This window comes from Hordeum vulgare, chromosome 5H, assembly GCF_904849725.1.
Source record: "Hordeum vulgare subsp. vulgare chromosome 5H, MorexV3_pseudomolecules_assembly, whole genome shotgun sequence".
In the NCBI taxonomy this organism is placed as follows: domain Eukaryota; kingdom Viridiplantae; phylum Streptophyta; class Magnoliopsida; order Poales; family Poaceae; genus Hordeum; species Hordeum vulgare.
The window spans coordinates 561,875,695-561,888,861 of NC_058522.1; the positions used below are offsets into that span (position 1 = coordinate 561,875,695).

The following is a 13,167-nucleotide window of genomic DNA, read 5'->3' on the forward strand; positions in this document are numbered from 1 at the left end:
TCTCGGAATGGACATGGCGGTCCATTGTGCACTCGGACGTATCAAGGAAGTGTACAGAGGCTGCTCTATTTCACCAGACCTATTCACGGTATCCCGAAGAGGAGAAGATGGAGAAGTCATCTCAATCAAGACCAAAGACGCTCTCCTGTCCTATGCCCAGAGCTTGGAGAAGCACAGCGGGACTCTGGAGCATCGTGTGGTCAAGAACGCCAGGAAGATCAAGCAACTGTCGCTCCGTGAACTCGAACTCGAAGAAGCAGCCCGGGTAGCCCACTATGAGCACGAATTGGAGGTGAAGGACTTCTTGGAGAGGATCGAGAAGCTGAAGGCTCGTGTCGCATATCTGGAGGAAGAACTGGACATGGGCGAGAACCTTCATCCTGAAGGAGACGTAGCCCCCTTGATCAGCAATGAGGAGGACTACGAAGCAAGCTCCACCGAAGGAGCCACCACCATGCTTTTCTAAGGACGACACTTAGACTAGTCCACCAATTTATCTTATCGTTAAACGCTTAGGCCGATGTTTAGGTTATCGAAACTTGTATCCCCGTGTGTGAACCTTTTGTGATGGTATTGAATAAAATGTGTGGTGTGATACTTGTTTGTTACATTTCATATGGGTAGTGTAATTACTCTTTAGACCATTGTTCTATGTTAATCCCACCCCTCTACAAACACCAGATGCCTCCGAGACGTGACCCTGCTTCCAACTTCACGCCGGAAGTCACACAGTTGATTCAACAACAGAATACCCTGATGCAGTTGATCATTTAGAACCAGAACAATAACAACAACCATCATCCACCCCAAGCCGACAATCTCACCCGTTTCCTGAGGTTGAACCCTCCGACTTTCTCCAGCAGCATTGAGCCCATTGTGGCAGATGATTGGCTCCGCAAGATGGAGCGGGAACTAATCACTGCTGGATGTACTGAAGCTGAGAAGGTGCGCTTTGCCGCGCATCAACTTGAAGGCCCTGCAGCTGCATGGTGGGAGAACTACACCACCACATACCCCATTGCTGGAGTCACTTGGGAGCAGTTCAAGCAAGCCTTCCGCACCGCTCATGTCTCAGCTGGGGCCATGAGTCTGAAGAAGCGTGAGTTTTGCAACTTATGCTAGGGAAATCGCTCTGTGGCTCAGTATGTTGATGAATTCAGCATGCTCGCCCGTTATGCACCTGGAGATGTGGCCGATGATGCGGCCAAGCAGGAAAAGTTCTTGGAGGGACTCAATGAAGAGCTGAGCATTCAGCTGACTGTAGCCAACTTCAACAACTACAAGGAGCTGGTAGATAAGGCCCTCATCTTGGAGGGGAAACATCAGCAGATGGAGAACCACAAGCGTAAGTATGGCAATGGGAAGTTCAACTCCGGCACTCAGCAGAAGCCTCGCTACACCCCCTATTCAGGGAATACCGGGACTGGATCCGGTAAGTTTGGAGGACACGTCCAGCATAACCTCCCAGTGCACAACCATGGAGGCCACAACCATGGAGGAAACAAGAACCACCGCAACAACAGCAACTTCAAGAATGGCGGTACCGGCACTCAGCATCATTCCGCTCCAGCTCAAAAGGATCTGAATCACATCACCTGCTTCAAGTGTCAGAAGATGGGACACTATGCCACTGAATGTCCCCAGAACAAGCAGGGAAATGGAAACGGCAACGGCAACTCAGCAGCAAAGAAGCCCAACCCTTTTCCTCGAGCTCGGGTGAATCACATTGATGTTGAAGAGGTATATGATCACCCCGATACTGTGGTTGGTAAGTTTTTGCTAAATTCACGTCCAGTATTGGTACTTTTTGATTCTGGTGCAACGCATTCATTCATATCAAGGGTAGTTGTGGAAAAGTATAGTTTGCCAACTAGAACCCTCAGCCAGCCTATTAAGGTCAGCTCCCCAGGAGGCATCATGACAGCCGGGATAGGATGCCATGCTTTGAATCTCAACATGGGGAACCATAAGTTTCCCACCGACATCATCGTATTAGAGTCTCAGGGATTGGATGTAATCCTAGGCATGTATTGGTTGGCCAATTACGAAGGGAATATTGATTGTGCCCTTAAGTCTATTTTGCTCACCACCCACGAGCAAAAGCGGATTAAGTACGTATCCCAGCGCCCGACACGGAGTAATCGGGTAAACTCTCTCACGGGAGTAGTCCAGGAGGAAGTACCGATTGTGCAAGAATACCCAGATGTATTTCTGGAGGAATTGCCGGGCATGCCACCGGATAGAGAGATTGAGTTCCTGATTGAGTTATTACCCGGAACAGCCCCGATATCCAAGAGACCCTATCGGATGCCCTCAAATGATTTAGTAGAAATCAGAAGCAAATTAAGGAGTTGTTGGACAAAGGGTATATCCGCCCAAGTTCTTCACCTTGGCGAGCCCAAGTGCTCTTGGTTGAAAAGAAGGATAAGTCCTTGAGAATGGTAGTCGATTATCGTGCATTGAACGAGGCGACCATCAAGAACAAGTACCCTTTGCCGATGATCAATGACTTGTTTGATCAGTTAGTGGGAGACCGAGTGTTCTCCAAGATCGATCTTCGATCCGGGTATCATCAACTGAAAATTCGTGAACAGGATATACCCAAGACAGCCTTCACCACCCGGTATGGTCTATATGAGTACACGGTCATGTCATTTGGACTGACTAATGCTTCGGCATATTTTATGAATCTGATGAACAAGGTATTTATGGAATACTTGGACAAGTTTGCCGTGGTGTTCATCGATGACATACTGATATTCTCCAAGAATGAGGAGGAACACAAGGGACACTTACGTCTAGTTTTGGAGAAACTTCGAGAGCATCAGCTGTATGCGAAGTTTAGCAAATGTGAATTTTGGTTGAAGGAAGTCGGATTCCTCGGACACGTCATTTCAGGAGAAGGAATAGCAGTGGACCCTGCCAAGGTTGCAACAGTCACCGAATGGGTAGCACCCACTTCAGTTAAGGAGATCCGCAGTTTCCTCGGACTTGCCGGATATTACCGGAGGTTCATTGAGAAATTCTCAAAGATCGCCAAGCCCATGACAGAGTTGTTGAAGAAGGAGTCCAAGTATGTTTGGACCGAGGAATGTGAAGCCAATTTTCAAGAGTTGAAGAAACGTCTGGTTACAGCCCCAGTGCTGATATTGCCGAACATTCGAAAGGATTTCCAGGTTTATTGTGACGCTTCTCGTCAAGGACTTGGAGGAGTGCTCATGCAAGAAGGTAAAGTTGTAGCCTATGCATCCAGACAGCTCAGGCCCCATGAGTTGAATTATGCCATGCATAACTTGGAACTAGCATCCGTAGTGCACGCTCTCAAGACCTAGAGACATTTCCTGATCAGAAATAGTTGTGATTTTTACACCGATCACAAGAGCCTGAAATATATAGTCATGCACAAAGAGTTGAACCTCAGACAGAGGAGATGGCTAGAGTTGATCAAGGACTATGACATGAGATTGCATTATCATCCAGGCAAGGCAAATGTTGTAGCCGATGCTTTGAGCCGCAAGAGTTATGTGAACACACTCATAGCGGGAGGATTACCCCATGAGTTAGCCGATGATCTCAGGGAGCTCAAATTGGAGATAGTCCCAAGAGGATTTGTAGCCACACTGGAAATTCAGTCCACTTTGATCGAAAAGATCCAGGAAGCACAAGAGATAGACAAGGAGATAGCTGAGATTAACCAGAGAATGAATGACGGGAAGGCTAAAGGTTTTCGTGAGGATGAACACGGAACTTTATGGTTTGAGGATCGCATCTATGTACCCAATGATCCCGAACTCAGGAAGTTGATACTTCAGGAGGCCCATGATTCCCCGCACTCGTTACACCCAGGCAACACCAAGATGTATCTCGATCTGAAGGAAAGTTTCTGGTGGACAGGAATGAAGAAAGACATTGCCGAGTTTGTAGCAATATGCGATGTTTGTCAGCGAGTAAAGGCCGAGCACCAGAAGCCAGCAGGTTTGCTTCAGCCTCTGCCGATACCCGAGTGGAAATGGGAAAATTTTGGTATGGACTTCATCACAGGATTACCCAGGACCCGTTCTGGTTATGGTTCTATCTGGGTTGTGGTCGATCGTTTGACCAAGGTAGCTCACTTCATTCCCGTGAAGACTACCTACATGAGTGCCAAGCTGGCCAAGATCTATATGACCAGGATCGTATGTCTACATGGAGTACCGAAGAGTATTGTGTCAGATAGAGGTGTTCAATTCACGTCAAAATTATGGCACCAACTACAGGAACCTTGGGAACAAGATTGGAGTTCAGTACAACTTTTCACCCTCAGACCGACGGACAGACCGAGAGAGTCAATCAGATTCTGGAGGACATGTTGAGAGCTTGTGCACTAGACTATGGGTCTAGCTGGGATGACAATTTGCCTTATGTCGAGTTCTCATATAACAACATCTATCAGACCAGTCTGAAGATGGCCCCTTTCGAAGCTCTATACGGAAGGAGGTGCAGAACACCGTTAATGTGGGATGGAGTTGGAGACCGACAATTTTTTGGTCCCGACCTTATCCGAGATTCTGAAGAGAAGGTCAAGCTGATTCGCGACCGACTCAAGATAGCGCAGTCCAGGCAGAAAAGTTATGCTGACAGCAAACGCAAGGAAGTAACATACGAAGTGGGAGACCGAGCATACCTTCGGGTGTCTCCACTTCGAGGAATCAAGAGATTTGTTGTAAAAGGAAAGTTAGCACCCCGATTCATTGGCCCCTACAAAATTCTTGAACGCAGAGGCGAAGTTTCTTATAAACTGGAATTGCCGGAAGGATTATTCGGAGTTCATGATGTCTTCCATGTTTCCCAGTTGAAGAAATGCCATGCTGAGATGGTTGATGTTCCATTGAGAGATACATTGCCCCTAGAGGCCATACAGCTGGACAGTGATTTGACATATGAGGAGAAACCCGTCAGGATTCTCGAGACAGCCAACAGAGTTACCCGCAGCAAGATCATCAAATTCTGCAAGGTTTTGTGGAGTCACCACACCGAGGAAGAAGCCACCTCGGAACGAGAAGAGGATCTTCGTCGAGACCACCAGCACCTACTTGCTAGCCAACCCGAATCTCGAGGGCGAGATTCATCTTAAGGTGGGTAGGTTTGTAACATCCCAAATTTCCTAATTTGGAATGTTTTACAATTGTAGCTAAGCATCTATGCATATTGGTTGAAATAAAGTTGCCATTTGATTTCTTTCAAATTTTCTTTTTTGCATTTTTATTTTTCTTCGTGCAAGAAGTGCCGGGAAATAAATTCTTGCAAGCAAGAAAGAGAGGAGAAATATGACCCTCCAAAACCACGGGCACTTTTGATATATTTTGAGCCAATAAAACCAAAACTATGTTGAGAAAATATTTGCAAAAGAAAATAAAGCTTGTAGGGTTTTTCTGAAAAAAAACAGTTTTTAAAAGATTTTATTTTTGTCTTGCAAAAATGTTAAATGTGTAGGACTTTTTTTCTGAAAAATTTGGTATATAATACCCCCATATTTGGAATTTATTTTATTCCCCTTTTTATTTTTGCACTTTCTGTTTTTGAAAAATAGAAAAAACGGAATCTTTTTATTTTTATTTTTGGTAAGCGCTCACGCGCTTTATAGCGCTATCGGGCCCAGACCTCCACAGCCGGATCCGAAATCAATTTGGATCGGCCAACCGAGCCCGTGCGCCCTCGCCTCTTTCTCTTTGGCCTGTGGACCCCGCGCCCGATCTCCCCCACCTACCGGTCGCCTTCCTTCTCTCCTCCCCTCTCCTTCCTTCCATGATCGGACCTCGCCGGATTTCTCTCACAGCCGATCCCCTTTCCTGCGAGCCCCCCTAGCCCTCTATAAATACCCTCCCCCACCGCCGCCTCGCCCTGAGCCCTCCCTTGCCCGAACCCCTCGCTGCCCCTGCCCGCACCACCTCGCCGGAGTCGGCTTGAAGCCGAAGCTCCCCGGCTCCCCTGCCGCACTTCCCCGGCCACGAAGCACTTCGTCGTCGCCGCCATTCAACGGAGGAGACTCGCCGCCGTCCTCTCCATGCCTCGGACACGCCGGATCCTCGCCGGAGCCGCGTCCCCGACCCCCCTCCGCCTCGGCCTCGCCGGAAGCCTCGCCGGAGCTCCACCCCCTGTGAGCAACCCTCTCTCTTATCTCGTAGCCGTTGGATCTAACACGAACGCGCGAGATTAGATCATTGTTACCCCTTCGGTCTTTTAGATAAAACCGGTCAGTTTTTCCTTCACTTATCAGTTAGCCGGCGTTCTTGGTTAAATTGCGGGCGTTCGCCCATTAGTCACCGCAGCTCACACGCCTTAGCCAATCAGAAACTGCCACCATACCCCCCTTGTTCAGTAGAGTAGCTTTTTTCCGTTTTAGTTTAGAAAGAGAGAGAGTTTCAAATTTGTTTTCCCTATAACTTTTGTTCTAGAAATCCAATGGAGTTGATTCGTTTTCCAGTAGATCACAATTTTCTTGTAGTGTTCGAAAACATATTATTTGCCTATGTTTGAAATTTCAAAATTTGATTTAGATCAGAATTAATTTAAAACTTGTTTTGCTTATTCCAGGAGTTTAAAAATAGCTTTTAATTTGATTCTCTTTGCTGCTGGTTCCTAGTGATCATATATTTCAGTAGTTTAAGTTTCAATTTTTTTAAAAATATTTTTAGTTGGGGTTTTATCAAAAACAGATTCTGTTTTGCTTATGTTAAGTGATTTTCTTCACTTTGTGCAATGGTGATTATATGTTAGTGATGTTATTTTGTTTGTTAGTGATTGTAATACTTATTGTGTGCATTTTTTTTGTATCGATAGATCACCCGGAGTGCGAAGCATGCTACTTAGAAGCGCTCGATAACGACAACTATCAGCAAGGCAAGTCATTTGATCATGTATTACCTATGTTTTATGCATTGTAGTTCTACCCTTCAAACACCCTATTGCATGCTGAGTAGGTACTTGGAAATATTGGTTACTTGTTGTAGTATCATGTGGTAGGCACCCAACAACCCCGTTACTTGGCCCGGGACGACAAATTCTATTTTGCTATGCCTGTGTAGACGGGGTTCTGGTTGAGAGTTTATGACGAGTGATGCGAGAATAATTTAATAACCAAGACCGGTTAAGACAAGACTTTTCAAGACCTCGTGATGCAATGCAACTCTGGGTGAAGGACGGTTTAGATGGGCTCCCTGGAGAAACCAGTGGACGACCCGGGATGCATGGGGAAGTGCCATGACATCTTGCGGAAAGCTTCACCCAGGCCCGAAGAGATGGACGGAGGCTTCAAGACCCAGGCTTACCTGCATAGCCACACCCAGGCTCTGGCTTGGTTGGACAACGCGGCGACTCTGGACAGGCGGTGATAGCAGATGTAGAAGAACGATAGGATTGGATGGGCACCGACACGGGATCAGGGGGACCCGTTGAAAGACCATGTTTTGATCATCCAGTCTTCAAACACCCTGAAGTGCGAGGACAAACTGGGAGGCGATCAAATCTTGTGGGGAACGTGTGCAAAACTCTGCAGAGTACCCAAACCTAATCGATTAGCCGTGTCCACGGTCATGGACAACTTGAGCCGAAGGCATTGAAATTTTCCTAAACTCTCCACACAATTTAAAAATGATGTGGGAATTATCGACAACTCGGGTACGAGAATTGGTTGGCGGAACCATCTCGTTAACAACCAACAATGTAGTAACATTTTGCTTTTAGCCCTCTCTTGATGTAGGAGAAAACTTGCTTTTCTCTAAAAACTTATAGCCCCACCTGCCATATATGCATGTAGAATAGATGATTATTATTTCACCCCTTCTCTTTGATGACTTGCCGGCATATTACATATGCTGACCTACACGGCTGCAACGTATCATGTTGCAGAGTATTTTTCCGACCAGGAGTGAGGCTACGATCTACGCTCGGTGATATGCCCTGGAGTCGGATGGACTCATCTACCTTTGAAGCTTCCGCTAGTCTTCGTTAGTTATCTCATGAGATGGCCTTCAGCCACTTTATTGTAATTCATTATTGTAATAAAGCTGTGTGAATGAACTCTCGATATGAGATTTCAATTAATAAAGATGTGTGAATGAACTCTCGATATATACATTGATGTACTGTGTGTGTACCAGCATGATCTTGGGATGGTACGGAAACACCAGAGACTTGGCATTTTCAGGTCGGGTCGCTACAACGAGGAAGATTATGTGCGGGTCTGACCAAGAAGTACTTCCTTTGGCCATGTTAGCAAAAGAGCTCGTGCTTTGCAACGGGAGAAAACAATACCATACGTCTCTAACACTATAACCATGACTCAAGACCCCAATAGGTCCACATCCTTTATTTCAACATAGTATCTTATCAGTCTTGTTGTTTATCGTTCTTCTCACTCTCGCCACGGTCATGCATGATAATAGATGGTTTCCTTCGTCTCCATTTTTTTGTAGAGGTGTTCATTTTCAATTTGAATCGGCACCGGTATAAAAGAAAGACGAGTCATGCACTACCGATTAACATTGCATCCTAAACAACATTGTCAAATTATTAACATGTGAAAAAACATCATATTCAGATTCTTTGCATTTTTCAAATCAATTTTCATGTATGACATGTTAAAATTGGAGTTAGAGTTTAAAAGATATGAAGAAAATTTAAGCTCTTGAATTTGTCCCTAAACAACATTTAAGAATGATTAACGGGTAAAAACAACATCACATTCATATTCTATATATATTTTTAAACAATTTCATATATAACATATTAAAACTGGAGTTACGGTTTGAAATCTATGATTATTTTATAAAATATTTGAATCTATATAAAAACGTTATTTTCTAGACGAACAACGGATTTATTAACAAAATCTCGAGAAAGGGGTTTTCTTCAAAAAGTGGAAAGTTTTATATTTTCATTAAAACAGGACCACGTGTTGATCAACCGAAACCTCGAGGGGGGTTGCAAGACACGAAATGTTTTCATGTTCCCACTTAAATCAGGACCGCAAGTTGATTTCATGAAAGTGCAAGGACTTTGCTGCAAAATGTGCACCACCGAACGATCACAAACAACAGACGCTTTATATTAGGTATATAAAAATACGAGATTAAACCTCGCCCTGAATGCCTCACTATTGTTGGACATACTTCCTCCGTCGTATAATCTATACTACTAATAAAAGATCAGACAAAAACTTCTCTAAGTATACACAACTATTACCCCCACAAAAACAAACACCAATCACCACCACACAATTAGTCAACAGATTACAATCTAACGGCCTTCCACTATTCATTCAGCCCGATGGTGTGTAGTTACCAAATTAACAAAGGCTGACCGTGCTTCACCTCCTCCTACAGCGAACAAGTGTTGCACCTCGCCGGAAAAAAAAACCAATCAACTACAGAAATTTAGGAAGAATTAACGGCCAGACTCCCTGGCCTGCACGCCCCGCCCGCCGCCTCTCCCCCGCTCAGCCCCACCCTCCGCCTGCTCGCCCCGCACGTCGCCTGTTCCGCCTCTCCCCTGCTCAGCCCCGCCCTCCGCCTGCTCGCCCCGCACGCCGCCTCTCCCCTGCTCGCCCCGCCCGCTCGCCCCGCCAACACCACCCCACGCCGCCGGCGGGTGAGGAAGCCGCCTCCGGCCGCGCCCGAGAAGGAGCGGCGCGGGCGCGCGCGCTACGGCTGCGCGTTCGAGGAGGAGGAGGGCTCCCGCAAGCCCCCGCTCATGCTCGATCTAGAACTGCTCCCGCAAGCCCCCGCGCGCAGCTCGCCCAGGCTGGGCCGTCACCGCGACCCCCCCCCCCCCCCCCCCCGGCCCCCGCGTCGCGCCACAACCGGCCCTTCTCCCGACCCACCTCCGCGACCCTCCTCTCCCGTCGCCGAGCCCCGCCACCATTGGCGCCACTGCCGCCCTCCTCTCCCCGCCGATCCCGCTCGCCCCGCGCTGCACCCCGCTCTCCCCGCGCCGTGTCGCGCCCCGCTGCGCTCGCCCCCGCGCCAGCGCTTTTCTGCTGAATTTATTATGGATGGCTTTGGGCCTACAAGCTTGCTACCAAGTTTTCTGAAGCGGAATTGGGGCGAATTCCTTTGATTTGCTCCTTTTTTGCCCCTTTAATTGTAGATGTGACAAAATTGGGCAGCAAGCTAAATGTGCACATAGCTTTCATGGTTTTCAATCTGAACAATCATGTGGCTCAATCTTCCATTGTTTTTTGATTTCAAGCAGGTCTTGTAGAAGCCCTGTCCAGTAAGCATTTCTTCACTCTTGTGCATTGCACCAATGGGGTGTATATTCATTTTTGTGTGTGTTCATTCTGCTATGGATAAAAGATTTCGTCGTATTATTTTTCGCACCGATACGCGCTCGTTATTTATTGTTGTGTGTATTCCTTTCAGGAATCGAACAAGGAACAACGACGCGGCGGTGCAGGATGGACGGAGGACTTTGAACAACGGGAAGTGGCCCCCAAGATATAGGTGAGCATTGCAGGGTGTGGTTGGCCCTGAATTTGCATGTTGGTTCGGTTATCTAGCGGACTGTGGATTGGAACTATTGTTTATGAAATCCCAATTAGTTGTATGATAGGCTTGTTGTTCACTGCGCAGTGCACACTCCATTGGTTCTCATTCTTCTAAACTGCATGTTGCTGTCTGCCAATTTGTGTGGCATCATCTTTTGAATTAGTTTCTGTTGGTGTTCCTATATTATTTTGGAGCTAGCAGATTGATGATGAAATAATATCCAAGCGCTTTTCTGTTGAATTTATGATGGATGGCTTTGGGCCTACAAGCTTGCTACCAAGTTATGATGAAATAATATCCAAGCGCTTTTCTGCTATAATATGATCCAATGATAGATAGATAGATAGATAGATTGCTGGGTGGGTGGTGGACCTGTGAGCCTCCATTCACTTCAGCTTGACTTTGCTTTCCTTCTATTGCAACAGATATAATCAGGCAACAGGGGCTGATTGCCTGATTGACACTCCGTGTGAAGATAGATAGATATAAGGGCCTCTCATCTATTGGCACATCGCCACTTTGGGTAGTATATATATTCAGGTGGAGGGACTCCTCCCCTCTGATTTTCTCAAAAGGAAAAAAAAGAAAAAAATGCCTCTCCTCTCCATAGGTTTGCGCTACAAGCTTTCTCTGGTGCCCGATGTCTTAGTTTGACAAATTAGATACGTTTCAGCTTGGATTTCAGAGGACAGTGTGTGCGCTATTCAGAATTCAGACATGTGTGCTTTGATGTTGTACATCTTTTGCTGAGGGTTTCGGTGCCCGCTTTGCAGCCTTGATGTACCCTCAAGTTTCACCCTATGGCTATCTCTATTCTCATGAGAATAATTTGTGAAATCTTGCAGTTTGCTTCACTAAACAGATGTTAAGTTACTGATGTATCTTGTCTAAATTATGTGCAGGTTGAGGTCTGAATCCAAATCTCCGTTTCTGTCATCCAAACATCCAAATTATCGAAGGTAAGAGTTCTCCACAAATCCACGGCTTTCGGGGCCGTAGTTATTTTGTGAGAAGCGGGGCAATGTACGACCAGCAAATCCAAATGGGATCCTCTTGCCCTCAACATTCTGCTGTCCGACGCAAGCGGTCATCTGTGAAATATTAATGAAACTGCCTTTTGAGTCTGCAGTGACCATAGCTTTCTAATTAGTGCCATCAGACAAACTCTTCTTAGCACTACTACCAGCATCATCACGCGCCTTGTTAAGAACCTAGCATGGAGAAACGAATATGTCAAAACAGGTCTACCAAAAAAAACTGATGATGAAATCACCAAACACTGTCATTCAGAACTACCTGATTCACTTGATTTTCAAATGATTCCATCATTGTGCGTCCTGGCTCAGGTTCCAACTTCTTGTTATGCGCTTTTTTGATAAGCTCATCCACATCAGTCTTAGCTTTTGATATTGTGTCACTTATCTTCTTCATCGTACCTGCATGTGCAATCGTATCCCTGCGGTCCATGTAATATTTCAAATTTTGTGTTGCTTTCTCACATTACTCCAACTTCTCTACTTTTTACTCAATGATCAAATGAATTTCCCCTGGGCTGTCTGATCTACCGAGTGCTTGCAGGTTTCTTGAATTGGAAGGATCTTGTTGGCAGTAGAGGTTAGGGCCTCAGGGGTAGTCCACAAATCATGTTCGGAACAACTTAAAAGCTAAATATTTTTTTTAACTTAAAGCTAAGTGTTTCTAGCATATCTGTAACCCTTCTCGCCTAGTTTGTTTACTGAAAATGAACTGATCTCTATGAAACGCTTTTGATCAAAAAGTCAATAAGAACGCAAAACATTGGGCATAATCAAAGTTTAAGTTACGGAACCAGAAAAATAGTACAAATCATGTTCGGAACAACTTAAAAGCTAAATATTTTTTTTAACTTAAAGCTAAGTGTTTCTAGCATATCTGTAACCCTTCTCGCCTAGTTTGTTTACTGAAAATGAACTGATCTCTATGAAACGCTTTTGATCAAAAAGTCAATAGAAAAAAAGAAAATAGAGTTCCGTCGCCGGGACTTGAACCCGGGTCTCTCGGGTGAGAGCCGAGTATCCTAACCACCTAGACTACGACGGATTTGTGTTTATAGTTGTAATCTTCCTATTTAGTCCAGTTAAGTTCTGATGAGCTAATGCACACCTAGTGTCTACTCGAGCTAGCAAGAACATGTGCCATTACCCGTTACTTTAACTGACCGATTAACCTGATGTGAGGAAAAACAAAGCCAATTAACATGATCAAAGAAAACAAGATGTAAAGCTGGGCACCTTAGTCTTGATGTGGCTAAACACTACACCAATGGGAGATCGGTCCTTGCCTTTTCAGACTTGAGGTTTAGGATTGAAAGAATTAAGCAATCCAAGCAAGCACAGCCTCACCAAAGTCTTCGTCAGAGGACACCGCTGAGAGCGCAACAAGTAGCCTCGACAACATGGACACCGCATCGCGTTGGACAGGGGAAATTTTGAGATGTAGGGCATGTGGTTCTAGGGCCTTGCCATGTCATATTTTGTCACATGTTTTTTTAAAAATCTGTCTAGGGTTAATTCAATAAAATGGAAGCTACAAGTTGAGCTTAGTGTGGCAAAAAATATCTTGCCTATGGACGGCGAGGCTTAATCAAACATCCCTTAAATTG

General features: G+C 45.6%; 1 long non-coding RNA gene and 1 other non-coding gene across 2 annotated transcripts; one reads left to right on the forward strand and one right to left on the reverse strand.

The window, feature by feature from the left end:
* The first annotated feature begins 9,884 nt into the window (after window positions 1-9,884).
* LOC123453014 lies at window positions 9,885-12,311 on the forward strand. Its single transcript, XR_006632689.1, has 2 exons — window positions 9,885-10,481; window positions 11,429-12,311. It is a non-coding gene; the product is annotated as an uncharacterized LOC123453014 (long non-coding RNA).
* A 221-nt stretch (window positions 12,312-12,532) lies between these two features.
* TRNAE-CUC lies at window positions 12,533-12,605 on the reverse strand. The gene has a single exon. It is a non-coding gene; the product is annotated as a tRNA-Glu (tRNA).
* Window positions 12,606-13,167: the final 562 nt, after the last annotated feature.